Genomic DNA, 25,414 nt, shown 5'->3' with positions numbered 1-25,414 from the left:
GGGACGCAATGCCACGTCTGGGTGCCGAGCACCCGCCCGCGCACCTTGTGAAAGCCTGTTTTTCTCCGCTTCGTCGGGCGCAAAAGCCAAAGCCAAAGGCAGGCTGTTTCTGCCTGGTTTCGAACCAGGGACCTTTCGCGTGTGAGGCGAACGTGATAACCGCTACACTACAGAAACCGCGGGCCGGCCACCGCTGGGTCGAGAGGCCGGAGCGGCCCCCTTTGGCTGGCCCGAAGGCCGCCTCCGGCCCCGGCAAGAGGCAGAAGGCGCCTGGCTGGCGTGGCCCGAAGCCCTTGGCGGAAAGCACTGGCTCCGCACGCAGGCACAACAGAGCAGGGCATTGGTGGTTCAGTGGTAGAATTCTCGCCCGCCACGCGGGAGGCCCGTGTTCGATTCACGGCCAATGCAGCGCCTTTCTTGCCGGGGGCCCCGGCTCTTTCGGTGCGCTTGACTCGCCAGCGGCTCCCCGCCCGAAGCCTCTGATGGCCAAGGTGCGCTTTATTTGCTGAGGTTCTCGAAGGGGCCTCTTGGCAGGGGTGCAGCTGTTCTTTGCCCTTTCCTTTCTTTTCGAGGAGTCCTGCCACGGGGCCAAGAGCAGCTTGCTGAGATGCCTGCAGTTTCGGGTGGAGTATTCAGCCCTGTCCCGCTCTTCAGCCAGGGGCTGCGGCATGTGCGCACGCGCGGGCTGGGAGAACTCCGGCCGCCCGGTCAAGCCGCGTACGGCTCAGGAGCCTGCTTCGCTGTGAGGGAAGGGCCCGACGGGTCACGTCTCAGGCCTGTGGGTGCGGTTCCCATCCCGGCGGCTTGCTTGGATGGTGGGCATGGTAAGTCCTGGCCCACGCAACACGGAGGAAAGGCGTTCTGCCCTTCCACACCCCCCCCCCCACTCTCCCAGCCACCAAAAACTCTCCTTGCTGCCAGCTGGCCTCGTGGCGCAACGGTAGCGCATCTGACTCCATATCAGAAGGTTGTGTGTTCAAATCACATCGGGGTCAGGCAGGTGACCGTCGAGCCTTTGACGTGGTGCCCTGCCCGGCTTGGGGCGTAGCTCCCTCCTGACAGGGGCAGGGCCCAAGGAGCTTGCTTTTGCTTTTGCTTTGAAAGAGGTCAAAGGGAGGCGCAAAAGCAGGGCCACCACACCAGAGGCACCTGCCACAAGCCAGGCAGGAGTCGAACCTGCAATCTCCTGATCCGTAGTCAGGCGCGTTATCCGTTGCGCCACTGGCCCCCGGGGCACGGCTTTTTTGCCTGCCGTGGCCGGGCTGCCGAAGTGAGGCGGAACGGTAGCGTGAGGGAAGACCCTCTGTCTCAGCCCCGCTTTCCTCTCCCGCCAGCGCAGGAGCGAATGCAAGAGGAAAGGCAGCGGCGGGCACGGACCACCAACGGAGGGGACGCAATGCCACGTCTGGGTGCCGAGCACCCGCCCGCGCACCTTGTGAAAGCCTGTTTTTCTCCGCTTCGTCGGGCGCAAAAGCCAAAGCCAAAGGCAGGCTGTTTCTGCCTGGTTTCGAACCAGGGACCTTTCGCGTGTGAGGCGAACGTGATAACCGCTACACTACAGAAACCGCGGGCCGGCCACCGCTGGGTCGAGAGGCCGGAGCGGCCCCCTTTGGCTGGCCCGAAGGCCGCCTCCGGCCCCGGCAAGAGGCAGAAGGCGCCTGGCTGGCGTGGCCCGAAGCCCTTGGCGGAAAGCACTGGCTCCGCACGCAGGCACAACAGAGCAGGGCATTGGTGGTTCAGTGGTAGAATTCTCGCCCGCCACGCGGGAGGCCCGTGTTCGATTCACGGCCAATGCAGCGCCTTTCTTGCCGGGGGCCCCGGCTCTTTCGGTGCGCTTGACTCGCCAGCGGCTCCCCGCCCGAAGCCTCTGATGGCCAAGGTGCGCTTTATTTGCTGAGGTTCTCGAAGGGGCCTCTTGGCAGGGGTGCAGCTGTTCTTTGCCCTTTCCTTTCTTTTCGAGGAGTCCTGCCACGGGGCCAAGAGCAGCTTGCTGAGATGCCTGCAGTTTCGGGTGGAGTATTCAGCCCTGTCCCGCTCTTCAGCCAGGGGCTGCGGCATGTGCGCACGCGCGGGCTGGGAGAACTCCGGCCGCCCGGTCAAGCCGCGTACGGCTCAGGAGCCTGCTTCGCTGTGAGGGAAGGGCCCGACGGGTCACGTCTCAGGCCTGTGGGTGCGGTTCCCATCCCGGCGGCTTGCTTGGATGGTGGGCATGGTAAGTCCTGGCCCACGCAACACGGAGGAAAGGCGTTCTGCCCTTCCACACCCCCCCCCCCACTCTCCCAGCCACCAAAAACTCTCCTTGCTGCCAGCTGGCCTCGTGGCGCAACGGTAGCGCATCTGACTCCAGATCAGAAGGTTGTGTGTTCAAATCACATCGGGGTCAGGCAGGTGACCGTCGAGCCTTTGACGTGGTGCCCTGTCCGGCTTGGGGCGTAGCTCCCTCCTGACAGGGGCAGGGCCCAAGGAGCTTGCTTTTGCTTTTGCTTTGAAAGAGGTCAAAGGGAGGCGCAAAAGCAGGGCCACCACACCAGAGGCACCTGCCACAAGCCAGGCAGGAGTCGAACCTGCAATCTCCTGATCCGTAGTCAGGCGCGTTATCCGTTGCGCCACTGGCCCCCGGGGCACGGCTTTTTTGCCTGCCGTGGCCGGGCTGCCGAAGTGAGGCGGAACGGTAGCGTGAGGGAAGACCCCCTGTCTCAGCCCCGCTTTCCTCTCCCGCCAGCGCAGGAGCGAATGCAAGAGGAAAGGCAGCGGCGGGCACGGACCACCAACGGAGGGGACGCAATGCCACGTCTGGGTGCCGAGCACCCGCCCGCGCACCTTGTGAAAGCCTGTTTTTCTCCGCTTCGTGGGGCGCAAAAGCCAAAGCCAAAGGCAGGCTGTTTCTGCCTGGTTTCGAACCAGGGACCTTTCGCGTGTGAGGCGAACGTGATAACCGCTACACTACAGAAACCGCGGGCCGGCCACCGCTGGGTCGAGAGGCCGGAGCGGCCCCCTTTGGCTGGCCCGAAGGCCGCCTCCGGCCCCGGCAAGAGGCAGAAGGCGCCTGGCTGGCGTGGCCCGAAGCCCTTGGCGGAAAGCACTGGCTCCGCACGCAGGCACAACAGAGCAGGGCATTGGTGGTTCAGTGGTAGAATTCTCGCCCGCCACGCGGGAGGCCCGTGTTCGATTCACGGCCAATGCAGCGCCTTTCTTGCCGGGGGCCCCGGCTCTTTCGGTGCGCTTGACTCGCCAGCGGCTCCCCGCCCGAAGCCTCTGATGGCCAAGGTGCGCTTTATTTGCTGAGGTTCTCGAAGGGGCCTCTTGGCAGGGGTGCAGCTGTTCTTTGCCCTTTCCTTTCTTTTCGAGGAGTCCTGCCACGGGGCCAAGAGCAGCTTGCTGAGATGCCTGCAGTTTCGGGTGGAGTATTCAGCCCTGTCCCGCTCTTCAGCCAGGGGCTGCGGCATGTGCGCACGCGCGGGCTGGGAGAACTCCGGCCGCCCGGTCAAGCCGCGTACGGCTCAGGAGCCTGCTTCGCTGTGAGGGAAGGGCCCGACGGGTCACGTCTCAGGCCTGTGGGTGCGGTTCCCATCCCGGCGGCTTGCTTGGATGGTGGGCATGGTAAGTCCTGGCCCACGCAACACGGAGGAAAGGCGTTCTGCCCTTCCACACCCCCCCCCCACTCTCCCAGCCACCAAAAACTCTCCTTGCTGCCAGCTGGCCTCGTGGCGCAACGGTAGCGCATCTGACTCCAGATCAGAAGGTTGTGTGTTCAAATCACATCGGGGTCAGGCAGGTGACCGTCGAGCCTTTGACGTGGTGCCCTGCCCGGCTTGGGGCGTAGCTCCCTCCTGACAGGGGCAGGGCCCAAGGAGCTTGCTTTTGCTTTTGCTTTGAAAGAGGTCAAAGGGAGGCGCAAAAGCAGGGCCACCACACCAGAGGCACCTGCCACAAGCCAGGCAGGAGTCGAACCTGCAATCTCCTGATCCGTAGTCAGGCGCGTTATCCGTTGCGCCACTGGCCCCCGGGGCACGGCTTTTTTGCCTGCCGTGGCCGGGCTGCCGAAGTGAGGCGGAACGGTAGCGTGAGGGAAGACCCTCTGTCTCAGCCCCGCTTTCCTCTCCCGCCAGCGCAGGAGCGAATGCAAGAGGAAAGGCAGCGGCGGGCACGGACCACCAACGGAGGGGACGCAATGCCACGTCTGGGTGCCGAGCACCCGCCCGCGCACCTTGTGAAAGCCTGTTTTTCTCCGCTTCGTGGGGCGCAAAAGCCAAAGCCAAAGGCAGGCTGTTTCTGCCTGGTTTCGAACCAGGGACCTTTCGCGTGTGAGGCGAACGTGATAACCGCTACACTACAGAAACCGCGGGCCGGCCACCGCTGGGTCGAGAGGCCGGAGCGGCCCCCTTTGGCTGGCCCGAAGGCCGCCTCCGGCCCCGGCAAGAGGCAGAAGGCGCCTGTGACGGAGCGATTCTGGCGGGACCCAACTGAGAGTGCCAAATCAGGACCAATTGCTCAAACAGGGCAGTCACAGCCCTAGGCTGGGGTTTTTCCACCTCTAAGGCCAACCAAACCAGCCAGACAAAAAGGACTTTGGTCTCACCCCACTGGCTAACCACAAGTCACACAAGCAATTTCCTTAGACACTCCAGTCTCCCAGCATCACCACCAGTGCACTCGTCCTGGGGATGAACGGTTATGAAAACCAACACCCCAATAAAAGAAAACGGTTCCCTCGATCCCAAAGGACCAAGCCCCAGACCCAGGTCAATATACACATCAGATCTTACCCACAAATCACGCTGTTGCCAATCCTTTAGAATCTAAAATCTAAAGGTTTATTTACAAAGGGAAAAAGGTGGAAATGAGAGGTAGAATTGGTTAAATGGAATCAATTACATACAGTAATGGCAAAGTTCTTAGTTCAGGCTTGCAGCAGTGATGGAGTAAACTGCAGGTTCAAATTGAGTCTCTGGAATACATCCCCCACTGGGATGGGTCGTTCAGTCCCTCGTGTAAAGCTTCAGTTTGTAGCAAAGTCCTTCCAGAGGTCAGAAGCAGGATTGAAGACCAGATGGAGATGAAGCATCAGCCTTATATAGACTTTTCCAGGTGTAAGAATCTCTTTGTCTTCACTGTGGAAATTTACAGCAAAATGGAGCCTGGAGTCACATGGGCCAGTCCCTGCATACTTTGCTGAGTCACAAGGCGTGTCTGCCTTCTCTCCATGGGTCCATTGTGTAGCTGACGGTCCTTAATGGGCCATCAAACAGGCTAGGCAGAGCTAACACCAGCTTGTCTGGGAGGCTTCCCCCAGAAGCACAGCACAAACTTGAAATACAGACAGCATAGAGCCAACATTCATAACTTCAACTAAAAATGATACAGACATATAGACAGCATAATTATAATCAGCAACCCAGAACCTGGTCTTAGACACCTTATATGACCCCCTTTACTTAGGATTTGGAGCCACTACAGGACCTTGGTTGCAACCCATGTTCTATATGGTCCCCATTTATATCAATAACGTCACACCCCCAACGCAAAATTGATGCAGGAAGGGATGACAAAACATCGCTGACTGCATCCCAAGAGCCCCCTTTCCTTGGGTCTGTCTCACTACAGCTAGTGTTGGGCTAGAGGCCGTACCAGTGTATAACCGAAATGGTTTATCAAAGTCATGTTCAATAACATGAATGGATCTCTTTACAAACTCAAGGTATAACTTGGTTAGCTTTTGCAGCATGGTTCCTGTATGTTTCATGTGATCTTGCCAAGAGCTAAAGAAAATAGCTACTTTATCCATACCAGTTCTGGCCAATGTTTTGAACCCAAATAACATTAAACCAATGTAGATATTGAGGTTGTTCATAGTACAGGAATCTTGGCATTTAGCCATGAAAGCAATATGGTAGTGTGCCTCAGTTTCCCCTTTCATACAGCACATCAGGTCTGGAATGTATTTTCCCCTGTGAAAAGTTCCAACACTGTTTACATGCATTAACTGTGAAACATCAGTATAGCAAGGCCCTTTAACATAAAGTGTGTTTTCATGTATTCCTTTCAACATGTTTAAGGGATTTTCCAAAAGATTAGGCACATTGTACATTGTTACAGTTCTTGGCCATAGCAACACATTAGTTACAAAAATTAGCATTAGCAATAACAACAAATTCATTGCAAGTGTCCATTTACAATCATGTTTGTCATGCCACACCCTTGGCTCAATACCATTGGAGTTTGGGCATTTTAGGGTTAACCTGTGGCTTCCCTTTGCAAAATTCAGTCTTCTCTTTCCTTCTGGATTAAACCCTGATTTCTCTTGCTTAACAGAATTCACTGGCTGATGGGGCGGGCCCTCTGTGCTAACAGCTATTAGCAATTCTGTCTTCTCCCTGCCAGCCAAGTAATTCGCATCAACACAGACACTAGCTTTTAACTCTTCAGCTGCTATGGATTCCAAGGCTGGACTTTGTCTCACAGAGGTACCACACAAATCCAAAGAGTCTGAGGGTGAGAGCTGGCTTGCTCTCCCCTGCCTCCTCAAGCATTTAGCCATACAACTGTTCTGCTCTGAAACACCAGTAACTGAATCTGTCCTCAGATCCTGAAGCACAGACTGCTCACTTACAGATTCAGCATGGAGACATTCCTGTCCCAACAGCATTGTCTCCCCAACAAGCTGGCCACACACAGCCAGGTGGTTATAGGGCTGCTCAACTTCCTTAACAGCCTCTACTCCACCTGAGACCTTTTCAAAGCTGCCCACACTGGATCTCTCAAAAGGAAAGTCAGTGGATCCATTCACAACAGAAAATTTCTGGCTGTTAGGAACTGAAACTTTCTTGATTAAATCACTTTTACACCCTTCAGTTGCAGTAAACTGCTTGCACAGGCTACCATGAGGATTCCTTTCCCTAGGAGCTTCTCTAAGCAGCAATTCACCCCTCACAGAAATTCTGCCCTTCCCCTCTTCACCTAGGGCTTGCTCTACAGGAACACTTCCCTGAGCAACCACAGCCGCTTTCTGGGTCTCACTTACACTTAGACTCACTTCAGGCCCCACAGGCGGATTTCTACACAATCCCCTTTTAGGCACACCTACAGACTTTCTAGATAACAGGTCCGAAGCAGTCTCCTTCCCTTGGCCATGAACAAGTTCAGGAATCTTTTCCTTCTTGCTACAAGTTGTCAAACTGTTAGTAGGTAACACACTTAAATCACCTTCATGCTCTCCTTGTGCCCCGGCTAGGGTATCACCCTGATCAGACAGAGTTGCTGCACCCTTTTCCAACCACACATTAGCAACTGGCAAACTACAAGCACCAGAACTGTCTGGTCTCTGGGATTTTGCTAAGACACTAACTGGATGCAACCTAGTCACAATGCCATTCTCCCCAGCAGACACAAACTCAGGACTATTCCCTTCCTGGGCTTTAGCTGTATTTACAACCAACTTCGAGACAACTGAATCACCCTCAACCATCACAGGCTGAAAGGCCCCTTCTGTCTGCTCCACAGACACAGAAGAGCCGGAGACACATTCTCCTTCACCAGACACACAGCTTGGGATCTCATTTCCCTTGTCCCAGCACACAGGGCTGTTCACAGACAACTGCTTGGAGACCGAGGTAGCTCCCTTCATAGGCAAGTCAATACCCCTGACAGAGACAGGCACATTCCCTTCACTGTCACATTTCTCCACACAGGAAACAGGTAAGGGATATGGACACTCATCTTCCACTATCCCTCCCTCCCCAAACTGCTGATTAGACAAAGCCCTCAGCTCACAAGGCTGCCTAGGCTCCTCCAAACTTTCCCTACCAGGCACATTGCCTCTCCCAACAGATAAGCTGCTGCTCTTTTCACTACACTGAGCTACTTTTAGCAAATCACAGTTACCCATTTCATGTTTACTTCTACAAGCTGCACTAGCCACCAATCCATCACCTATCACAAATTTACCCTCTCCTTCCTCAGTTAGGGCTTTCACCTGACCATCTACTTTAATCTGCTCCTGAGAAACATTTTCCTCCCCAATGAGATCTTTCTGCTCTTGATCTAACTCCAGATTTCCTTCTGAGACATTAGACAGACATTCAGAAACTTCATTCCCAGACACACAGCTTATTTGCACAGACAAACAGCTATTTCCCACCAGGTTAGAATCCCCCTCTCCATAGCCATAGCAAAACGGGTTAAACACAGAGAACTGCCCAGAGTAATACCACATATCAACACAGTTATAGACTGGATTGTCAAGAGGATACAGTCTCTGCCGTTCTTCCACTGCTTTTTTGACTTGGAGCTGGAGTCTAGCAGTTTCTTGTTGCATCTTGTGAGTCTCCTCCTCAGCAGCCAGGAGCTCCAGACGTCCCTTACGAGCTTTTTCTTCTCTCTTAGCAGCCTCTTTCGCTCTCTCAGCTGCCTCTCTCTTTCTCTCCGCTGCCTCTCTCGCTCTCTCCGCTGCCTCTCTCGCTCTCTCCGCTGCCTCTCTCGCTCTCTCGGCCGCCTCTTTCTCCAGCTGGGCCAAGACTTGCTTCTCTTCCATTCGAATTTCTGCCAGTTTTTGCTTATATTCAAACTGCAGGCTGTCTCTCAAGGCTTGCAGTTTCCTTGCTTTTCCTGATGCTTTCTGTCTCATGGTCACTGATCTTTAACCAACCAAACTCTCAATCCCAAAGTTAAAATTTGGATAGCGTGGGGTTCTGACCCAAAGCTTAATTGACCTGGTCCTGTGGATCCAAGCACGACTACGCCACTGTGACGGAGCGATTCTGGCGGGACCCAACTGAGAGTGCCAAATCAGGACCAATTGCTCAAACAGGGCAGTCACAGCCCTAGGCTGGGGTTTTTCCACCTCTAAGGCCAACCAAACCAGCCAGACAAAAAGGACTTTGGTCTCACCCCACTGGCTAACCACAAGTCACACAAGCAATTTCCTTAGACACTCCAGTCTCCCAGCATCACCACCAGTGCACTCGTCCTGGGGATGAACGGTTATGAAAACCAACACCCCAATAAAAGAAAACGGTTCCCTCGATCCCAAAGGACCAAGCCCCAGACCCAGGTCAATATACACATCAGATCTTACCCACAAATCACGCTGTTGCCAATCCTTTAGAATCTAAAATCTAAAGGTTTATTTACAAAGGGAAAAAGGTGGAAATGAGAGGTAGAATTGGTTAAATGGAATCAATTACATACAGTAATGGCAAAGTTCTTAGTTCAGGCTTGCAGCAGTGATGGAGTAAACTGCAGGTTCAAATTGAGTCTCTGGAATACATCCCCCACTGGGATGGGTCGTTCAGTCCCTCGTGTAAAGCTTCAGTTTGTAGCAAAGTCCTTCCAGAGGTCAGAAGCAGGATTGAAGACCAGATGGAGATGAAGCATCAGCCTTATATAGACTTTTCCAGGTGTAAGAATCTCTTTGTCTTCACTGTGGAAATTTACAGCAAAATGGAGCCTGGAGTCACATGGGCCAGTCCCTGCATACTTTGCTGAGTCACAAGGCGTGTCTGCCTTCTCTCCATGGGTCCATTGTGTAGCTGACGGTCCTTAATGGGCCATCAAACAGGCTAGGCAGAGCTAACACCAGCTTGTCTGGGAGGCTTCCCCCAGAAGCACAGCACAAACTTGAAATACAGACAGCATAGAGCCAACATTCATAACTTCAACTAAAAATGATACAGACATATAGACAGCATAATTATAATCAGCAACCCAGAACCTGGTCTTAGACACCTTATATGACCCCCTTTACTTAGGATTTGGAGCCACTACAGGACCTTGGTTGCAACCCATGTTCTATATGGTCCCCATTTATATCAATAACGTCACAGCGCCTGGCTGGCGTGGCCCGAAGCCCTTGGCGGAAAGCACTGGCTCCGCACGCAGGCACAACAGAGCAGGGCATTGGTGGTTCAGTGGTAGAATTCTCGCCCGCCACGCGGGAGGCCCGTGTTCGATTCACGGCCAATGCAGCGCCTTTCTTGCCGGGGGCCCCGGCTCTTTCGGTGCGCTTGACTCGCCAGCGGCTCCCCGCCCGAAGCCTCTGATGGCCAAGGTGCGCTTTATTTGCTGAGGTTCTCGAAGGGGCCTCTTGGCAGGGGTGCAGCTGTTCTTTGCCCTTTCCTTTCTTTTCGAGGAGTCCTGCCACGGGGCCAAGAGCAGCTTGCTGAGATGCCTGCAGTTTCGGGTGGAGTATTCAGCCCTGTCCCGCTCTTCAGCCAGGGGCTGCGGCATGTGCGCACGCGCGGGCTGGGAGAACTCCGGCCGCCCGGTCAAGCCGCGTACGGCTCAGGAGCCTGCTTCGCTGTGAGGGAAGGGCCCGACGGGTCACGTCTCAGGCCTGTGGGTGCGGTTCCCATCCCGGCGGCTTGCTTGGATGGTGGGCATGGTAAGTCCTGGCCCACGCAACACGGAGGAAAGGCGTTCTGCCCTTCCACACCCACACCCCCCCACTCTCCCAGCCACCAAAAACTCTCCTTGCTGCCAGCTGGCCTCGTGGCGCAACGGTAGCGCATCTGACTCCAGATCAGAAGGTTGTGTGTTCAAATCACATCGGGGTCAGGCAGGTGACCGTCGAGCCTTTGACGTGGTGCCCTGCCCGGCTTGGGGCGTAGCTCCCTCCTGACAGGGGCAGGGCCCAAGGAGCTTGCTTTTGCTTTTGCTTTGAAAGAGGTCAAAGGGAGGCGCAAAAGCAGGGCCACCACACCAGAGGCACCTGCCACAAGCCAGGCAGGAGTCGAACCTGCAATCTCCTGATCCGTAGTCAGGCGCGTTATCCGTTGCGCCACTGGCCCCCGGGGCACGGCTTTTTTGCCTGGCGTGGCCGGGCTGCTGAAGTGAGGCGGAACGGTAGCGTGAGGGAAGACCCTCTGTCTCAGCCCCGCTTTCCTCTCCCGCCAGCGCAGGAGCGAATGCAAGAGGAAAGGCAGCGGCGGGCACGGACCACCAACGGAGGGGACGCAATGCCACGTCTGGGTGCCGAGCACCCGCCCGCGCACCTTGTGAAAGCCTGTTTTTCTCCGCTTCGTCGGGCGCAAAAGCCAAAGCCAAAGGCAGGCTGTTTCTGCCTGGTTTCGAACCAGGGACCTTTCGCGTGTGAGGCGAACGTGATAACCGCTACACTACAGAAACCGCGGGCCGGCCACCGCTGGGTCGAGAGGCCGGAGCGGCCCCCTTTGGCTGGCCCGAAGGCCGCCTCCGGCCCCGGCAAGAGGCAGAAGGCGCCTGGCTGGCGTGGCCCGAAGCCCTTGGCGGAAAGCACTGGCTCCGCACGCAGGCACAACAGAGCAGGGCATTGGTGGTTCAGTGGTAGAATTCTCGCCCGCCACGCGGGAGGCCCGTGTTCGATTCACGGCCAATGCAGCGCCTTTCTTGCCGGGGGCCCCGGCTCTTTCGGTGCGCTTGACTCGCCAGCGGCTCCCCGCCCGAAGCCTCTGATGGCCAAGGTGCGCTTTATTTGCTGAGGTTCTCGAAGGGGCCTCTTGGCAGGGGTGCAGCTGTTCTTTGCCCTTTCCTTTCTTTTCGAGGAGTCCTGCCACGGGGCCAAGAGCAGCTTGCTGAGATGCCTGCAGTTTCGGGTGGAGTATTCAGCCCTGTCCCGCTCTTCAGCCAGGGGCTGCGGCATGTGCGCACGCGCGGGCTGGGAGAACTCCGGCCGCCCGGTCAAGCCGCGTACGGCTCAGGAGCCTGCTTCGCTGTGAGGGAAGGGCCCGACGGGTCACGTCTCAGGCCTGTGGGTGCGGTTCCCATCCCGGCGGCTTGCTTGGATGGTGGGCATGGTAAGTCCTGGCCCACGCAACACGGAGGAAAGGCGTTCTGCCCTTCCACACCCCCCCCCCCCACTCTCCCAGCCACCAAAAACTCTCCTTGCTGCCAGCTGGCCTCGTGGCGCAACGGTAGCGCATCTGACTCCAGATCAGAAGGTTGTGTGTTCAAATCACATCGGGGTCAGGCAGGTGACCGTCGAGCCTTTGACGTGGTGCCCTGCCCGGCTTGGGGCGTAGCTCCCTCCTGACAGGGGCAGGGCCCAAGGAGCTTGCTTTTGCTTTTGCTTTGAAAGAGGTCAAAGGGAGGCGCAAAAGCAGGGCCACCACACCAGAGGCACCTGCCACAAGCCAGGCAGGAGTCGAACCTGCAATCTCCTGATCCGTAGTCAGGCGCGTTATCCGTTGCGCCACTGGCCCCCGGGGCACGGCTTTTTTGCCTGCCGTGGCCGGGCTGCCGAAGTGAGGCGGAACGGTAGCGTGAGGGAAGACCCTCTGTCTCAGCCCCGCTTTCCTCTCCCGCCAGCGCAGGAGCGAATGCAAGAGGAAAGGCAGCGGCGGGCACGGACCACCAACGGAGGGGACGCAATGCCACGTCTGGGTGCCGAGCACCCGCCCGCGCACCTTGTGAAAGCCTGTTTTTCTCCGCTTCGTGGGGCGCAAAAGCCAAAGCCAAAGGCAGGCTGTTTCTGCCTGGTTTCGAACCAGGGACCTTTCGCGTGTGAGGCGAACGTGATAACCGCTACACTACAGAAACCGCGGGCCGGCCACCGCTGGGTCGAGAGGCCGGAGCGGCCCCCTTTGGCTGGCCCGAAGGCCGCCTCCGGCCCCGGCAAGAGGCAGAAGGCGCCTGGCTGGCGTGGCCCGAAGCCCTTGGCGGAAAGCACTGGCTCCGCACGCAGGCACAACAGAGCAGGGCATTGGTGGTTCAGTGGTAGAATTCTCGCCCGCCACGCGGGAGGCCCGTGTTCGATTCACGGCCAATGCAGCGCCTTTCTTGCCGGGGGCCCCGGCTCTTTCGGTGCGCTTGACTCGCCAGCGGCTCCCCGCCCGAAGCCTCTGATGGCCAAGGTGCGCTTTATTTGCTGAGGTTCTCGAAGGGGCCTCTTGGCAGGGGTGCAGCTGTTCTTTGCCCTTTCCTTTCTTTTCGAGGAGTCCTGCCACGGGGCCAAGAGCAGCTTGCTGAGATGCCTGCAGTTTCGGGTGGAGTATTCAGCCCTGTCCCGCTCTTCAGCCAGGGGCTGCGGCATGTGCGCCACGCGCGGGCTGGGAGAACTCCGGCCGCCCGGTCAAGCCGCGTACGGCTCAGGAGCCTGCTTCGCTGTGAGGGAAGGGCCCGACGGGTCACGTCTCAGGCCTGTGGGTGCGGTTCCCATCCCGGCGGCTTGCTTGGATGGTGGGCATGGTAAGTCCTGGCCCCCGCAGCACGGTGGAAAGGCGTTCTGCCCTTCCACGCCCCCCCCCCCCACTCTCCCAGCCACCAAAAACTCTCCTTGCCGCCAGCTGGCCTCGTGGCGCAACGGTAGCGCATCTGACTCCAGATCAGAAGGTTGTGTGTTCAAATCACATCGGGGTCAGGCAGGTGACCGTCGAGCCTTTGACGTGGTGCCCTGCCCGGCTTGGGGCGTAGCTCCCTCCTGACAGGGGCAGAGCCCAAGGAGCTTGCTTTTGCTTTTGCTTTGAAAGAGGTCAAAGGGAGGTGCAAAAGCAGGGCCACCACACCAGAGGCACCTGCCACAAGCCAGGCAGGAGTCGAACCTGCAATCTCCTGATCCGTAGTCAGGCGCGTTATCCGTTGCGCCACTGGCCCCCGGGGCACGGCTTTTTTGCCTGCCGTGGCCGGGCTGCCGAAGTGAGGCGGAACGGTAGCGTGAGGGAAGACCCTCTCTGTCTCAGCCCCGCTTTCCTCTCCCGCCAGCGCAGGAGCGAATGCAAGAGGAAAGGCAGCGGCGGGCACGGACCACCAACGGAGGGGACGCAATGCCACGTCTGGGTGCCGAGCACCCGCCCGCGCACCTTGTGAAAGCCTGTTTTTCTCCGCTTCGTCGGGCGCAAAAGCCAAAGCCAGGCTGTTTCTGCCTGGTTTCGAACCAGGGACCTTTCGCGTGTGAGGCGAACGTGATAACCGCTACACTACAGAAACCGCGGGCCGGCCACCGCTGGGTCGAGAGGCCGGAGCGGCCCCCTTTGGCTGGCCCGAAGGCCGCCTCCGGCCCCGGCAAGAGGCAGAAGGCGCCTGGCTGGCGTGGCCCGAAGCCCTTGGCGGAAAGCACTGGCTCCGCACGCAGGCACAACAGAGCAGGGCATTGGTGGTTCAGTGGTAGAATTCTCGCCCGCCACGCGGGAGGCCCGTGTTCGATTCACGGCCAATGCAGCGCCTTTCTTGCCGGGGGCCCCGGCTCTTTCGGTGCGCTTGACTCGCCAGCGGCTCCCCGCCCGAAGCCTCTGATGGCCAAGGTGCGCTTTATTTGCTGAGGTTCTCGAAGGGGCCTCTTGGCAGGGGTGCAGCTGTTCTTTGCCCTTTCCTTTCTTTTCGAGGAGTCCTGCCACGGGGCCAAGAGCAGCTTGCTGAGATGCCTGCAGTTTCGGGTGGAGTATTCAGCCCTGTCCCGCTCTTCAGCCAGGGGCTGCGGCATGTGCGCACGCGCGGGCTGGGAGAACTCCGGCCGCCCGGTCAAGCCGCGTACGGCTCAGGAGCCTGCTTCGCTGTGAGGGAAGGGCCCGACGGGTCACGTCTCAGGCCTGTGGGTGCGGTTCCCATCCCGGCGGCTTGCTTGGATGGTGGGCATGGTAAGTCCTGGCCCACGCAACACGGAGGAAAGGCGTTCTGCCCTTCCACACCCCCCCCCCCCCACTCTCCCAGCCACCAAAAACTCTCCTTGCTGCCAGCTGGCCTCGTGGCGCAACGGTAGCGCATCTGACTCCAGATCAGAAGGTTGTGTGTTCAAATCACATCGGGGTCAGGCAGGTGACCGTCGAGCCTTTGTCCTGGTGCCCTGCCCGGCTTGGGGCGTAGCTCCCTCCTGACAGGGGCAGAGCCCAAGGAGCTTGCTTTTGCTTTTGCTTTGAAAGAGGTCAAAGGGAGGTGCAAAAGCAGGGCCACCACACCAGAGGCACCTGCCACAAGCCAGGCAGGAGTCGAACCTGCAATCTCCTGATCCGTAGTCAGGCGCGTTATCCGTTGCGCCACTGGCCCCCGGGGCACGGCTTTTTTGTCTGGCGTGGCCGGGCTGCCGAAGTGAGGCGGAACGGTAGCGTGAGGGAAGACCCTCTCTGTCTCAGCCCCGCTTTCCTCTCCCGCCAGCGCAGGAGCGAATGCAAGAGGAAAGGCAGCGGCGGGCACGGACCACCAACGGAGGGGACGCAATGCCACGTCTGGGTGCCGAGCACCCGCCCGCGCACCTTGTGAAAGCCTGTTTTTCTCCGCTTCGTCGGGCGCAAAAGCCAAAGCCAGGCTGTTTCTGCCTGGTTTCGAACCAGGGACCTTTCGCGTGTGAGGCGAACGTGATAACCGCTACACTACAGAAACCGCGGGCCGGCCACCGCTGGGTCGAGAGGCCGGAGCGGCCCCCTTTGGCTGGCCCGAAGGCCGCCTCCGGCCCCGGCAAGAGGCAGAAGGAGCCTGGCTGGCGTGGCCCGAAGCCCTTGGCGGAAAGCACTGGCTCCGCACGCAGGCACAACAGAGCAGGGCATTGTTGGTTCAGTGGTAGAATTCTCGCCCGCCACGCGGGAGGCCTGTGTTCGATTCACGGCCAATGCAGCGCCTTTCTTGCCGGGGGCCCCGGCTCTTTCGGTGCGCTTGACTCGTCAGCGGCTCCCCGCCCGAAGCCTCTGATGGCCAAGGTGCGCTTTATTTGCTGAGGTTCTCGAAGGGGCCTCTTGGCAGGGGTGCAGCTGTTCTTTGCCCTTTCCTTTCTTTTCGAGGAGTCCTGCCACGGGGCCAAGAGCAGCTTGCTGAGATGCCTGCAGTTTCGGGTGGAGTATTCAGCCCTGTCCCGCTCTTCAGCCAGGGGCTGCGGCATGTGCGCACGCGCGGGCTGGGAGAACTCCGGCCGCCCGGTCAAGCCGCGTACGGCTCAGGAGCCTGCTTCGCTGTGAGGGAAGGGCCCGACGGGTCACGTCTCAGGCCTGTGGGTGCGGTTCCCATCCCGGCGGCTTGCTTGGGTGGTGGGCATGGTAAGTCCTGGCCCCGCAGCACGGAGGAAAGGCGTTCTGCCCTTCCACGCCCCCCCCCCCACTCTCCCAGCCACCAAAAACTCTCCTTGCCGCCAGCTGGCCTCGTGGCGCAACGGTAGCGCATCTGACTCCAGATCAGAAGGTTGTGTGTTCAAATCACATCGGGGTCAGGCAGGTGACCGTCGAGCCTTTGTCCTGGTGCCCTGCCCGGCTTGGGGCGTAGCTCCCTCCTGACAGGGGCAGAGCCCAAGGAGCTTGCTTTTGCTTTTGCTTTGAAAGAGGTCAAAGGGAGGTGCAAAAGCAGGGCCACCACACCAGAGGCACCTGCCACAAGCCAGGCAGGAGTCGAACCTGCAATCTCCTGATCCGTAGTCAGGCGCGTTATCCGTTGCGCCACTGGCCCCCGGGGCACGGCTTTTTTGTCTGGCGTGGCCGGGCTGCCGAAGTGAGGCGGAACGATAGCGTGAGGGAAGACCCTCTCTGTCTCAGCCCCGCTTTCCTCTCCCGCCAGCGCAGGAGCGAATGCAAGAGGAAAGGCAGCGGCGGGCACGGACCACCAACGGAGGGGACGCAATGCCACGTCTGGGTGCCGAGCACCCGCCCGCGCACCTTGTGAAAGCCTGTTTTTCTCCGCTTCGTCGGGCGCAAAAGCCAAAGCCAGGCTGTTTCTGCCTGGTTTCGAACCAGGGACCTTTCGCGTGTGAGGCGAACGTGATAACCGCTACACTACAGAAACCGCGGGCCGGCCACCGCTGGGTCGAGAGGCCGGAGCGGCCCCCTTTGGCTGGCCCGAAGGCCGCCTCCGGCCCCGGCAAGAGGCAGAAGGAGCCTGGCTGGCGTGGCCCGAAGCCCTTGGCGGAAAGCACTGGCTCCGCACGCAGGCACAACAGAGCAGGGCATTGGTGGTTCAGTGGTAGAATTCTCGCCCGCCACGCGGGAGGCCCGTGTTCGATTCACGGCCAATGCAGCGCCTTTCTTGCCGGGGGCCCCGGCTCTTTCGGTGCGCTTGACTCGTCAGCGGCTCCCCGCCCGAAGCCTCTGATGGCCAAGGTGCGCTTTATTTGCTGAGGTTCTCGAAGGGGCCTCTTGGCAGGGTGTGACGGAGCGATTCTGGCGGGACCCAACTGAGAGTGCCAAATCAGGACCAATTGCTTAAACTGGGCAGTCACAGCCCTAGGCTGGGGTTTTTCCACCTCTAAGGCAAACCAAACCAGCCAGACAAAAAGGACTTTGGTCTCACCCCACTGGCTAACCACAAGTCACACAAGCAATTTCCTTAGACACTCCAGTCTCCCAGCATCACCACCAGTGCACTCGTCCTGGGGATGAATGGTTATGAAAACCAACACCCCAATAAAAGAAAAAGGTTCCCTCGATCCCAAAGGACCAAGCCCCAGACCCAGGTCAATATACACATCAGATCTTACCCACAAATCACGCTGTTGCCAATCCTTTAGAATCTAAAATCTAAAGGTTTATTTACAAAGGGAAAAAGGTAGAGATGAGAGGTAGAATTGGTTAAATGGAATCAATTACATACAGTAATGGCAAAGTTCTTAGTTTAGGCTTGCAGCAGAGATGGAGTAAACTGCAGGTTCAAATTGAGTCTCTGGAACATCCCCCGCTGGGATGGGTCATTCAGTCCCTTGTGTAGAGCTTCAGTTTGTAGCAAAATCCCTCCAGAGGTCAGAAGCAGGATTGAAGACAAGATGGAGATGAAGCATCAGCCTTATATAGGCCTTTCCAGGTGTAAGAATCTCTTTGTCTTCACTGTGGAAATTTACAGCAAGATGGAGCCTGGAGTCACATGGGCCAGTCCCTGCATACTTTGCTGAGTCACAAGGCGTGTCTGCCTTCTCTCCATGGGTCCATTGTGTCCTTAATGGTCCTTAATGGGCCATCAAACAGGCTAGGCAGAGCTAACACCAGCTTGTCTGGGAGGCTTCCCCCAGAAGCACAGCACAAACTTGAAATACAGACAGCATAGAGCCAACATTCATAACTTCAACTAAAAATGATACAGACATATAGACAGCATAATTATAATCAGCAACCCAGAACCTGGTCTTAGACACCTTATATGACCCCCTTTACTTAGGATTTGGTGCCACTACAGGACCTTGGTTGCAACCCATGTTCTATATGGTCCCCATTTATATCAATAACGTCACACCCCCAACGCAAAATTGATGCAGGAAGGGATGACAAAACATCGCTGACTGCATCCCAAGAGCCCCCTTTCCTTGGGTCTGTCTCACTACAGCTAGTGTTGGGCTAGAGGCCGTACCAGTGTATAACCGAAATGGTTTATCAAAGTCATGTTCAATAACATGAATGAATCTTTTTACAAACTTAAGGTATAACTTGGTTAGCTTTTGCAGCATGGTTCCTGTATGTTTCAGGTGATCTTGCCAAGAGCTAAAGAAAACAGCTACTTTATCCATACCAGCTTTGGCCAATGTTTTGAACCCAATTAACATTAAACCAATGTAGATATTGATGTTGTTCATAGTACAGGACTTTCGGCATTTAGCCATGAACGCAATATGGTAGTGTGCCTCAGTTTCCCCTTTCATACAGCACATCAGGTCTGGAATGTATTTTCCCCTGTGAAAAGTTCCAACACTGTTTACAGGCATTAACTGTGAAACATCTGTATAGCAAGGCCCTTTAACATAAAGTGGGTTTTCATGTATTCCTTTCAACATGTTCAAGGGATTTTCCAAAAGATTAGGCACATTATACATTGTTACAGTTAGCATTAGCAATAACAACAAATTGATTGCAAGTGTCCATCTACAAACATGTTTGTCATGCCACATCCTTGGCTCAATACCATTGGAGTTTGGGCCTTTTAGGGTTAACCTGTGAGTTCCCTTTGCAAAATTCAGTCTTCTCTTTCCTTCTTGTCCTTTAGGATTAAACCCTGATTTCTCTTGCTTAACAGAGATCACTGCCTGATGGGGTGGGCCCTCTGTGCTAACAGCTATTAGCAAGTCTTTCTTCTCCCTGCCAGCCAAGTAATTCGCATCAACACAGACACTAGCTTTTAACTTCTTAGCTGCTATGGATTCCACGGCTGGACTTTGTCTAACAGAGATACCACACAAATCCAAAGAGTCTGAGGGTGAGAGCTGGCTTGCTCTCCCCTGCCTCCTCAAGCATTCAGCCATAAAACTGTTCTGCTTTGAAAAACCAGTAACTGAATCTGTCCTCAGATCCTGAAGCACAGACTGCTCACTTACCGATTCAGCATGGAGACATTCCTGTCCCAACAGCATTGTCTCCCCAACAAGCTGGCTACACACAGCCAGGTGGTTATAGGGCTGCTCAACTTCCTTAACAGCTTCTACTCCACCTGAGACCTTTTCAAAGCTGCCCACACTGGATCTTTCAAAAGGAAAGTCAGTGGATCCATTCACAACAGAAAATTTCTGGCTGTTAGGAACTGAAACTTCCCTGATTAAATCACTTTTACACCCTTCAGTTGCAGTAAACTGCTTGCACAGGCTACCATGAGGATTCCTTTCCCTAGGAGCTTCTCTAAGCAGCAATTCACCCCTCACAGAAATTCTGCCCTTCCCCTCTCCACCTAGGGCTTGCTTTACAGGAACACTTCCCTGAGCAACCACAGCCGCTTTCTGGGTCTCACCTACACTTAGACTCACTTCAGGCCCCACAGGCGGATTTCTACACAATCCCCTTTTAGGCACACCTACAGACTTTCTAGATAACAGGTCAGAAGCAGTCTCCTTCCCTTGGCCATGAACAAGTTCAGGAATCTTTTCCTTCTTGCTACAAGTTGTCAAACTGTCAGTAAGTAACACCATTAAATCACCTTCATGCTCTCCTTGTGCCCTGGCTAGGGTATCACCCTGATCAGACAGAGTTGCTACACCCTTTTCCAACCACACATTAGCAACTGGCAAACTACAAGCACCAGAATTGTCTGTTCTCTGGGATTTTGCTAAGACACTAACTGGATGCAACCTAGTCACAGTGCCATTTTCCCCAGCAGACACAAACTCAGGACCATTCCCTTCCTGGGCTTTAGCTGTATTTACAACCAACTTCGAGACAACTGAATCACCCTCAACCATCACAGGCTGAAAGGCCCCTTCTGTTTGCTCCACAGACACAGAAGAGCCGGAGACACATTCTCCTTCACCAGACACACAGCTTGGGATTTCATTTCCCTCGTCCCAGCACACAGGGCTGTTCACAGACAACTGCTTGGAGACTGGGGTAGCTTCCTTCATAGGCAAGTCAATACTCCTGACAGAGACAGGCACATTCCCTCCACTGTCACATTTCTCCACACAGGAAACAGGTAAGGGATATGGACACTCATCTTCCACTATCCCTCCCTTCCCAAACTGCTGATTAGACAAAGCCATCAGCTCACAAGGCTGCCTAGGCTCCTCCAAACTTTCCCTACCAGGCACATTGCCACTCCCAACAGATAAGCTGCTGCTCTTTTCACTACACTGAGCTACTTTTAGCAAATCACAGTTACCCATTTCAGGTTTACTTCTACAAGCTGCACTAGCCACCAATCCATTACCCATTACAAATTTACCCTCTCCTTCCTTAGTTAGGGCTTTAACCTGACCATCTACTTTAATCTGCTCCTGAGAAACATTTTCCTCCCCAATGAGATCTTTCTGCTCTTGATCTAACTCCAGATTAACTTCTGAGACATTAGACAGACATTCAGAAACTTCATTTCCAGACACACTGCTTTTTTGCACAGACAAACCTTTGGAGCAACCCACCTCAGGCAAATTATTGCTCACAATAGACACAGGTTTAAGATTATTCCTCTCCTGTGACTGGCTACCTGGATTGAACAAAGCTTTAACATTTTCCCCAATTAAAAGATCTTTAGGCAATAACTTCCTGACGCCAGCTATCACCTCATGCTGAGCCCCATTCCACTCAAGGTGGATTCTGGCTAAAGGCACACGGACAGTAAACTCACAGAGGATTACAACATTCACACTCTGATTTGGTAAATAATCTTCCTCTTTGACCAGATCTGCTCTAACAAGAGTGATGTTAGAAGCCATAATTTGCCCTAAACAGCTTTTACCATTGACTTCTACACACTCTATGAATTTTCCATTACCATTCCCATCCATAGCACTGGCACAATTTATGGGGCCACCCCCTACTGAACACACAGTAACAGCATTGACATAAAAGGTGGCATTGTTGGGGTACATTTGGTTACCCCCAGACAACTGCTCAGAGTTATACAACATACCAACATTGTTACAAACTGGACTTTCAAGAGGATACAGTCTCTGCTGTTCTTCCATTGCTTTTTTGACTTGGATTTGGAGTCTAGCTGTCTCCTGTTGCATCTGTCGAGTTTTCTCCTCAGCAGCCAGCAGCTCCAGACGCCTCTTACGAGCTTTTTCTTCTCTCTTAGCAACTTCTTTCTTTCTCTCATCAGCCTCTTTCTCCATTCGAATTTCTGCCAGTTCTTGCTCATAATCAAACTGCAGGCTGTCTCTCAAGGCTTGCAGTTTCCTTGCTTTTCCTGATGCTCTCTGTCTCATGGTCACTGATCTTTAACCAACCAAACTCTCAATCCCAAAGTTAAAATTTGGATAGCGTGGGGTTCTGACCCAAAACTTAATTGACCTGGTTCTGTGGATCCAAGCACGACTACGCCACTGTGACGGAGCGATTCTGGCGGGACCCAACTGAGAGTGCCAAATCAGGACCAATTGCTTAAACTGGGCAGTCACAGCCCTAGGCTGGGGTTTTTCCACCTCTAAGGCAAACCAAACCAGCCAGACAAAAAGGACTTTGGTCTCACCCCACTGGCTAACCACAAGTCACACAAGCAATTTCCTTAGACACTCCAGTCTCCCAGCATCACCACCAGTGCACTCGTCCTGGGGATGAATGGTTATGAAAACCAACACCCCAATAAAAGAAAAAGGTTCCCTCGATCCCAAAGGACCAAGCCCCAGACCCAGGTCAATATACACATCAGATCTTACCCACAAATCACGCTGTTGCCAATCCTTTAGAATCTAAAATCTAAAGGTTTATTTACAAAGGGAAAAAGGTAGAGATGAGAGGTAGAATTGGTTAAATGGAATCAATTACATACAGTAATGGCAAAGTTCTTAGTTTAGGCTTGCAGCAGAGATGGAGTAAACTGCAGGTTCAAATTGAGTCTCTGGAACATCCCCCGCTGGGATGGGTCATTCAGTCCCTTGTGTAGAGCTTCAGTTTGTAGCAAAATCCCTCCAGAGGTCAGAAGCAGGATTGAAGACAAGATGGAGATGAAGCATCAGCCTTATATAGGCCTTTCCAGGTGTAAGAATCTCTTTGTCTTCACTGTGGAAATTTACAGCAAGATGGAGCCTGGAGTCACATGGGCCAGTCCCTGCATACTTTGCTGAGTCACAAGGCGTGTCTGCCTTCTCTCCATGGGTCCATTGTGTCCTTAATGGTCCTTAATGGGCCATCAAACAGGCTAGGCAGAGCTAACACCAGCTTGTCTGGGAGGCTTCCCCCAGAAGCACAGCACAAACTTGAAATACAGACAGCATAGAGCCAACATTCATAACTTCAACTAAAAATGATACAGACATATAGACAGCATAATTATAATCAGCAACCCAGAACCTGGTCTTAGACACCTTATATGACCCCCTTTACTTAGGATTTGGTGCCACTACAGGACCTTGGTTGCAACCCATGTTCTATATGGTCCCCATTTATATCAATAACGTCACACCCCCAACGCAAAATTGATGCAGGAAGGGATGACAAAACATCGCTGACTGCATCCCAAGAGCCCCCTTTCCTTGGGTCTGTCTCACTACAGCTAGTGTTGGGCTAGAGGCCGTACCAGTGTATAACCGAAATGGTTTATCAAAGTCATGTTCAATAACATGAATGAATCTTTTTACAAACTTAAGGTATAACTTGGTTAGCTTTTGCAGCATGGTTCCTGTATGTTTCAGGTGATCTTGCCAAGAGCTAAAGAAAACAGCTACTTTATCCATACCAGCTTTGGCCAATGTTTTGAACCCAATTAACATTAAACCAATGTAGATATTGATGTTGTTCATAGTACAGGACTTTCGGCATTTAGCCATGAACGCAATATGGTAGTGTGCCTCAGTTTCCCCTTTCATACAGCACATCAGGTCTGGAATGTATTTTCCCCTGTGAAAAGTTCCAACACTGTTTACAGGCATTAACTGTGAAACATCTGTATAGCAAGGCCCTTTAACATAAAGTGGGTTTTCATGTATTCCTTTCAACATGTTCAAGGGATTTTCCAAAAGATTAGGCACATTATACATTGTTACAGTTAGCATTAGCAATAACAACAAATTGATTGCAAGTGTCCATCTACAAACATGTTTGTCATGCCACATCCTTGGCTCAATACCATTGGAGTTTGGGCCTTTTAGGGTTAACCTGTGAGTTCCCTTTGCAAAATTCAGTCTTCTCTTTCCTTCTTGTCCTTTAGGATTAAACCCTGATTTCTCTTGCTTAACAGAGATCACTGCCTGATGGGGTGGGCCCTCTGTGCTAACAGCTATTAGCAAGTCTTTCTTCTCCCTGCCAGCCAAGTAATTCGCATCAACACAGACACTAGCTTTTAACTTCTTAGCTGCTATGGATTCCACGGCTGGACTTTGTCTAACAGAGATACCACACAAATCCAAAGAGTCTGAGGGTGAGAGCTGGCTTGCTCTCCCCTGCCTCCTCAAGCATTCAGCCATAAAACTGTTCTGCTTTGAAAAACCAGTAACTGAATCTGTCCTCAGATCCTGAAGCACAGACTGCTCACTTACCGATTCAGCATGGAGACATTCCTGTCCCAACAGCATTGTCTCCCCAACAAGCTGGCTACACACAGCCAGGTGGTTATAGGGCTGCTCAACTTCCTTAACAGCTTCTACTCCACCTGAGACCTTTTCAAAGCTGCCCACACTGGATCTTTCAAAAGGAAAGTCAGTGGATCCATTCACAACAGAAAATTTCTGGCTGTTAGGAACTGAAACTTCCCTGATTAAATCACTTTTACACCCTTCAGTTGCAGTAAACTGCTTGCACAGGCTACCATGAGGATTCCTTTCCCTAGGAGCTTCTCTAAGCAGCAATTCACCCCTCACAGAAATTCTGCCCTTCCCCTCTCCACCTAGGGCTTGCTTTACAGGAACACTTCCCTGAGCAACCACAGCCGCTTTCTGGGTCTCACCTACACTTAGACTCACTTCAGGCCCCACAGGCGGATTTCTACACAATCCCCTTTTAGGCACACCTACAGACTTTCTAGATAACAGGTCAGAAGCAGTCTCCTTCCCTTGGCCATGAACAAGTTCAGGAATCTTTTCCTTCTTGCTACAAGTTGTCAAACTGTCAGTAAGTAACACCATTAAATCACCTTCATGCTCTCCTTGTGCCCTGGCTAGGGTATCACCCTGATCAGACAGAGTTGCTACACCCTTTTCCAACCACACATTAGCAACTGGCAAACTACAAGCACCAGAATTGTCTGTTCTCTGGGATTTTGCTAAGACACTAACTGGATGCAACCTAGTCACAGTGCCATTTTCCCCAGCAGACACAAACTCAGGACCATTCCCTTCCTGGGCTTTAGCTGTATTTACAACCAACTTCGAGACAACTGAATCACCCTCAACCATCACAGGCTGAAAGGCCCCTTCTGTTTGCTCCACAGACACAGAAGAGCCGGAGACACATTCTCCTTCACCAGACACACAGCTTGGGATTTCATTTCCCTCGTCCCAGCACACAGGGCTGTTCACAGACAACTGCTTGGAGACTGGGGTAGCTTCCTTCATAGGCAAGTCAATACTCCTGACAGAGACAGGCACATTCCCTCCACTGTCACATTTCTCCACACAGGAAACAGGTAAGGGATATGGACACTCATCTTCCACTATCCCTCCCTTCCCAAACTGCTGATTAGACAAAGCCATCAGCTCACAAGGCTGCCTAGGCTCCTCCAAACTTTCCCTACCAGGCACATTGCCACTCCCAACAGATAAGCTGCTGCTCTTTTCACTACACTGAGCTACTTTTAGCAAATCACAGTTACCCATTTCAGGTTTACTTCTACAAGCTGCACTAGCCACCAATCCATTACCCATTACAAATTTACCCTCTCCTTCCTTAGTTAGGGCTTTAACCTGACCATCTACTTTAATCTGCTCCTGAGAAACATTTTCCTCCCCAATGAGATCTTTCTGCTCTTGATCTAACTCCAGATTAACTTCTGAGACATTAGACAGACATTCAGAAACTTCATTTCCAGACACACTGCTTTTTTGCACAGACAAACCTTTGGAGCAACCCACCTCAGGCAAATTATTGCTCACAATAGACACAGGTTTAAGATTATTCCTCTCCTGTGACTGGCTACCTGGATTGAACAAAGCTTTAACATTTTCCCCAATTAAAAGATCTTTAGGCAATAACTT

General features: G+C 54.1%; 34 non-coding genes across 34 annotated transcripts; 17 read left to right on the top strand and 17 right to left on the bottom strand.

Annotated features, from left to right (window-relative positions):
* Positions 1-104: 104 nt before the first annotated feature.
* TRNAV-CAC lies at positions 105-177 on the bottom strand. Its single transcript has one exon. It is a non-coding gene; the product is annotated as a tRNA-Val (tRNA).
* Positions 178-337: 160 nt separating this feature from the next.
* On the top strand, positions 338-408 carry TRNAG-GCC. The gene has a single exon. It is a non-coding gene; the product is annotated as a tRNA-Gly (tRNA).
* Positions 409-923: 515 nt separating this feature from the next.
* Positions 924-995, top strand: TRNAW-CCA. Its single transcript has one exon. It is a non-coding gene; the product is annotated as a tRNA-Trp (tRNA).
* A 160-nt stretch (positions 996-1,155) lies between these two features.
* Positions 1,156-1,228, bottom strand: TRNAR-ACG. The gene has a single exon. It is a non-coding gene; the product is annotated as a tRNA-Arg (tRNA).
* Positions 1,229-1,492: 264 nt separating this feature from the next.
* On the bottom strand, positions 1,493-1,565 carry TRNAV-CAC. Its single transcript has one exon. It is a non-coding gene; the product is annotated as a tRNA-Val (tRNA).
* Positions 1,566-1,725: 160 nt separating this feature from the next.
* TRNAG-GCC lies at positions 1,726-1,796 on the top strand. The gene has a single exon. It is a non-coding gene; the product is annotated as a tRNA-Gly (tRNA).
* A 515-nt stretch (positions 1,797-2,311) lies between these two features.
* Positions 2,312-2,383, top strand: TRNAW-CCA. The gene has a single exon. It is a non-coding gene; the product is annotated as a tRNA-Trp (tRNA).
* A 160-nt stretch (positions 2,384-2,543) lies between these two features.
* On the bottom strand, positions 2,544-2,616 carry TRNAR-ACG. Its single transcript has one exon. It is a non-coding gene; the product is annotated as a tRNA-Arg (tRNA).
* A 264-nt stretch (positions 2,617-2,880) lies between these two features.
* Positions 2,881-2,953, bottom strand: TRNAV-CAC. The gene has a single exon. It is a non-coding gene; the product is annotated as a tRNA-Val (tRNA).
* A 160-nt stretch (positions 2,954-3,113) lies between these two features.
* Positions 3,114-3,184, top strand: TRNAG-GCC. Its single transcript has one exon. It is a non-coding gene; the product is annotated as a tRNA-Gly (tRNA).
* Positions 3,185-3,698: 514 nt separating this feature from the next.
* TRNAW-CCA lies at positions 3,699-3,770 on the top strand. Its single transcript has one exon. It is a non-coding gene; the product is annotated as a tRNA-Trp (tRNA).
* A 160-nt stretch (positions 3,771-3,930) lies between these two features.
* TRNAR-ACG lies at positions 3,931-4,003 on the bottom strand. The gene has a single exon. It is a non-coding gene; the product is annotated as a tRNA-Arg (tRNA).
* A 264-nt stretch (positions 4,004-4,267) lies between these two features.
* Positions 4,268-4,340, bottom strand: TRNAV-CAC. Its single transcript has one exon. It is a non-coding gene; the product is annotated as a tRNA-Val (tRNA).
* A 5,551-nt stretch (positions 4,341-9,891) lies between these two features.
* On the top strand, positions 9,892-9,962 carry TRNAG-GCC. Its single transcript has one exon. It is a non-coding gene; the product is annotated as a tRNA-Gly (tRNA).
* A 517-nt stretch (positions 9,963-10,479) lies between these two features.
* On the top strand, positions 10,480-10,551 carry TRNAW-CCA. Its single transcript has one exon. It is a non-coding gene; the product is annotated as a tRNA-Trp (tRNA).
* A 160-nt stretch (positions 10,552-10,711) lies between these two features.
* On the bottom strand, positions 10,712-10,784 carry TRNAR-ACG. Its single transcript has one exon. It is a non-coding gene; the product is annotated as a tRNA-Arg (tRNA).
* A 264-nt stretch (positions 10,785-11,048) lies between these two features.
* TRNAV-CAC lies at positions 11,049-11,121 on the bottom strand. Its single transcript has one exon. It is a non-coding gene; the product is annotated as a tRNA-Val (tRNA).
* Positions 11,122-11,281: 160 nt separating this feature from the next.
* TRNAG-GCC lies at positions 11,282-11,352 on the top strand. The gene has a single exon. It is a non-coding gene; the product is annotated as a tRNA-Gly (tRNA).
* Positions 11,353-11,868: 516 nt separating this feature from the next.
* Positions 11,869-11,940, top strand: TRNAW-CCA. Its single transcript has one exon. It is a non-coding gene; the product is annotated as a tRNA-Trp (tRNA).
* A 160-nt stretch (positions 11,941-12,100) lies between these two features.
* Positions 12,101-12,173, bottom strand: TRNAR-ACG. Its single transcript has one exon. It is a non-coding gene; the product is annotated as a tRNA-Arg (tRNA).
* Positions 12,174-12,437: 264 nt separating this feature from the next.
* On the bottom strand, positions 12,438-12,510 carry TRNAV-CAC. The gene has a single exon. It is a non-coding gene; the product is annotated as a tRNA-Val (tRNA).
* A 160-nt stretch (positions 12,511-12,670) lies between these two features.
* On the top strand, positions 12,671-12,741 carry TRNAG-GCC. Its single transcript has one exon. It is a non-coding gene; the product is annotated as a tRNA-Gly (tRNA).
* A 517-nt stretch (positions 12,742-13,258) lies between these two features.
* On the top strand, positions 13,259-13,330 carry TRNAW-CCA. The gene has a single exon. It is a non-coding gene; the product is annotated as a tRNA-Trp (tRNA).
* Positions 13,331-13,490: 160 nt separating this feature from the next.
* TRNAR-ACG lies at positions 13,491-13,563 on the bottom strand. Its single transcript has one exon. It is a non-coding gene; the product is annotated as a tRNA-Arg (tRNA).
* A 260-nt stretch (positions 13,564-13,823) lies between these two features.
* Positions 13,824-13,896, bottom strand: TRNAV-CAC. Its single transcript has one exon. It is a non-coding gene; the product is annotated as a tRNA-Val (tRNA).
* A 160-nt stretch (positions 13,897-14,056) lies between these two features.
* On the top strand, positions 14,057-14,127 carry TRNAG-GCC. Its single transcript has one exon. It is a non-coding gene; the product is annotated as a tRNA-Gly (tRNA).
* Positions 14,128-14,644: 517 nt separating this feature from the next.
* TRNAW-CCA lies at positions 14,645-14,716 on the top strand. The gene has a single exon. It is a non-coding gene; the product is annotated as a tRNA-Trp (tRNA).
* Positions 14,717-14,876: 160 nt separating this feature from the next.
* Positions 14,877-14,949, bottom strand: TRNAR-ACG. The gene has a single exon. It is a non-coding gene; the product is annotated as a tRNA-Arg (tRNA).
* Positions 14,950-15,209: 260 nt separating this feature from the next.
* TRNAV-CAC lies at positions 15,210-15,282 on the bottom strand. The gene has a single exon. It is a non-coding gene; the product is annotated as a tRNA-Val (tRNA).
* Positions 15,283-15,442: 160 nt separating this feature from the next.
* On the top strand, positions 15,443-15,513 carry TRNAG-GCC. The gene has a single exon. It is a non-coding gene; the product is annotated as a tRNA-Gly (tRNA).
* A 514-nt stretch (positions 15,514-16,027) lies between these two features.
* On the top strand, positions 16,028-16,099 carry TRNAW-CCA. Its single transcript has one exon. It is a non-coding gene; the product is annotated as a tRNA-Trp (tRNA).
* A 160-nt stretch (positions 16,100-16,259) lies between these two features.
* Positions 16,260-16,332, bottom strand: TRNAR-ACG. The gene has a single exon. It is a non-coding gene; the product is annotated as a tRNA-Arg (tRNA).
* A 260-nt stretch (positions 16,333-16,592) lies between these two features.
* On the bottom strand, positions 16,593-16,665 carry TRNAV-CAC. Its single transcript has one exon. It is a non-coding gene; the product is annotated as a tRNA-Val (tRNA).
* Positions 16,666-16,825: 160 nt separating this feature from the next.
* Positions 16,826-16,896, top strand: TRNAG-GCC. The gene has a single exon. It is a non-coding gene; the product is annotated as a tRNA-Gly (tRNA).
* The last annotated feature ends 8,518 nt before the right edge of the window (positions 16,897-25,414 follow it).

Source organism: Mauremys mutica, chromosome 3 (assembly GCF_020497125.1).
Source record: "Mauremys mutica isolate MM-2020 ecotype Southern chromosome 3, ASM2049712v1, whole genome shotgun sequence".
Classification (NCBI taxonomy): Eukaryota; Metazoa; Chordata; order Testudines; family Geoemydidae; genus Mauremys; species Mauremys mutica.
Note: the sequence above shows the minus strand (reverse complement) of the source record. Positions and strands in the feature narration are given on the sequence as shown.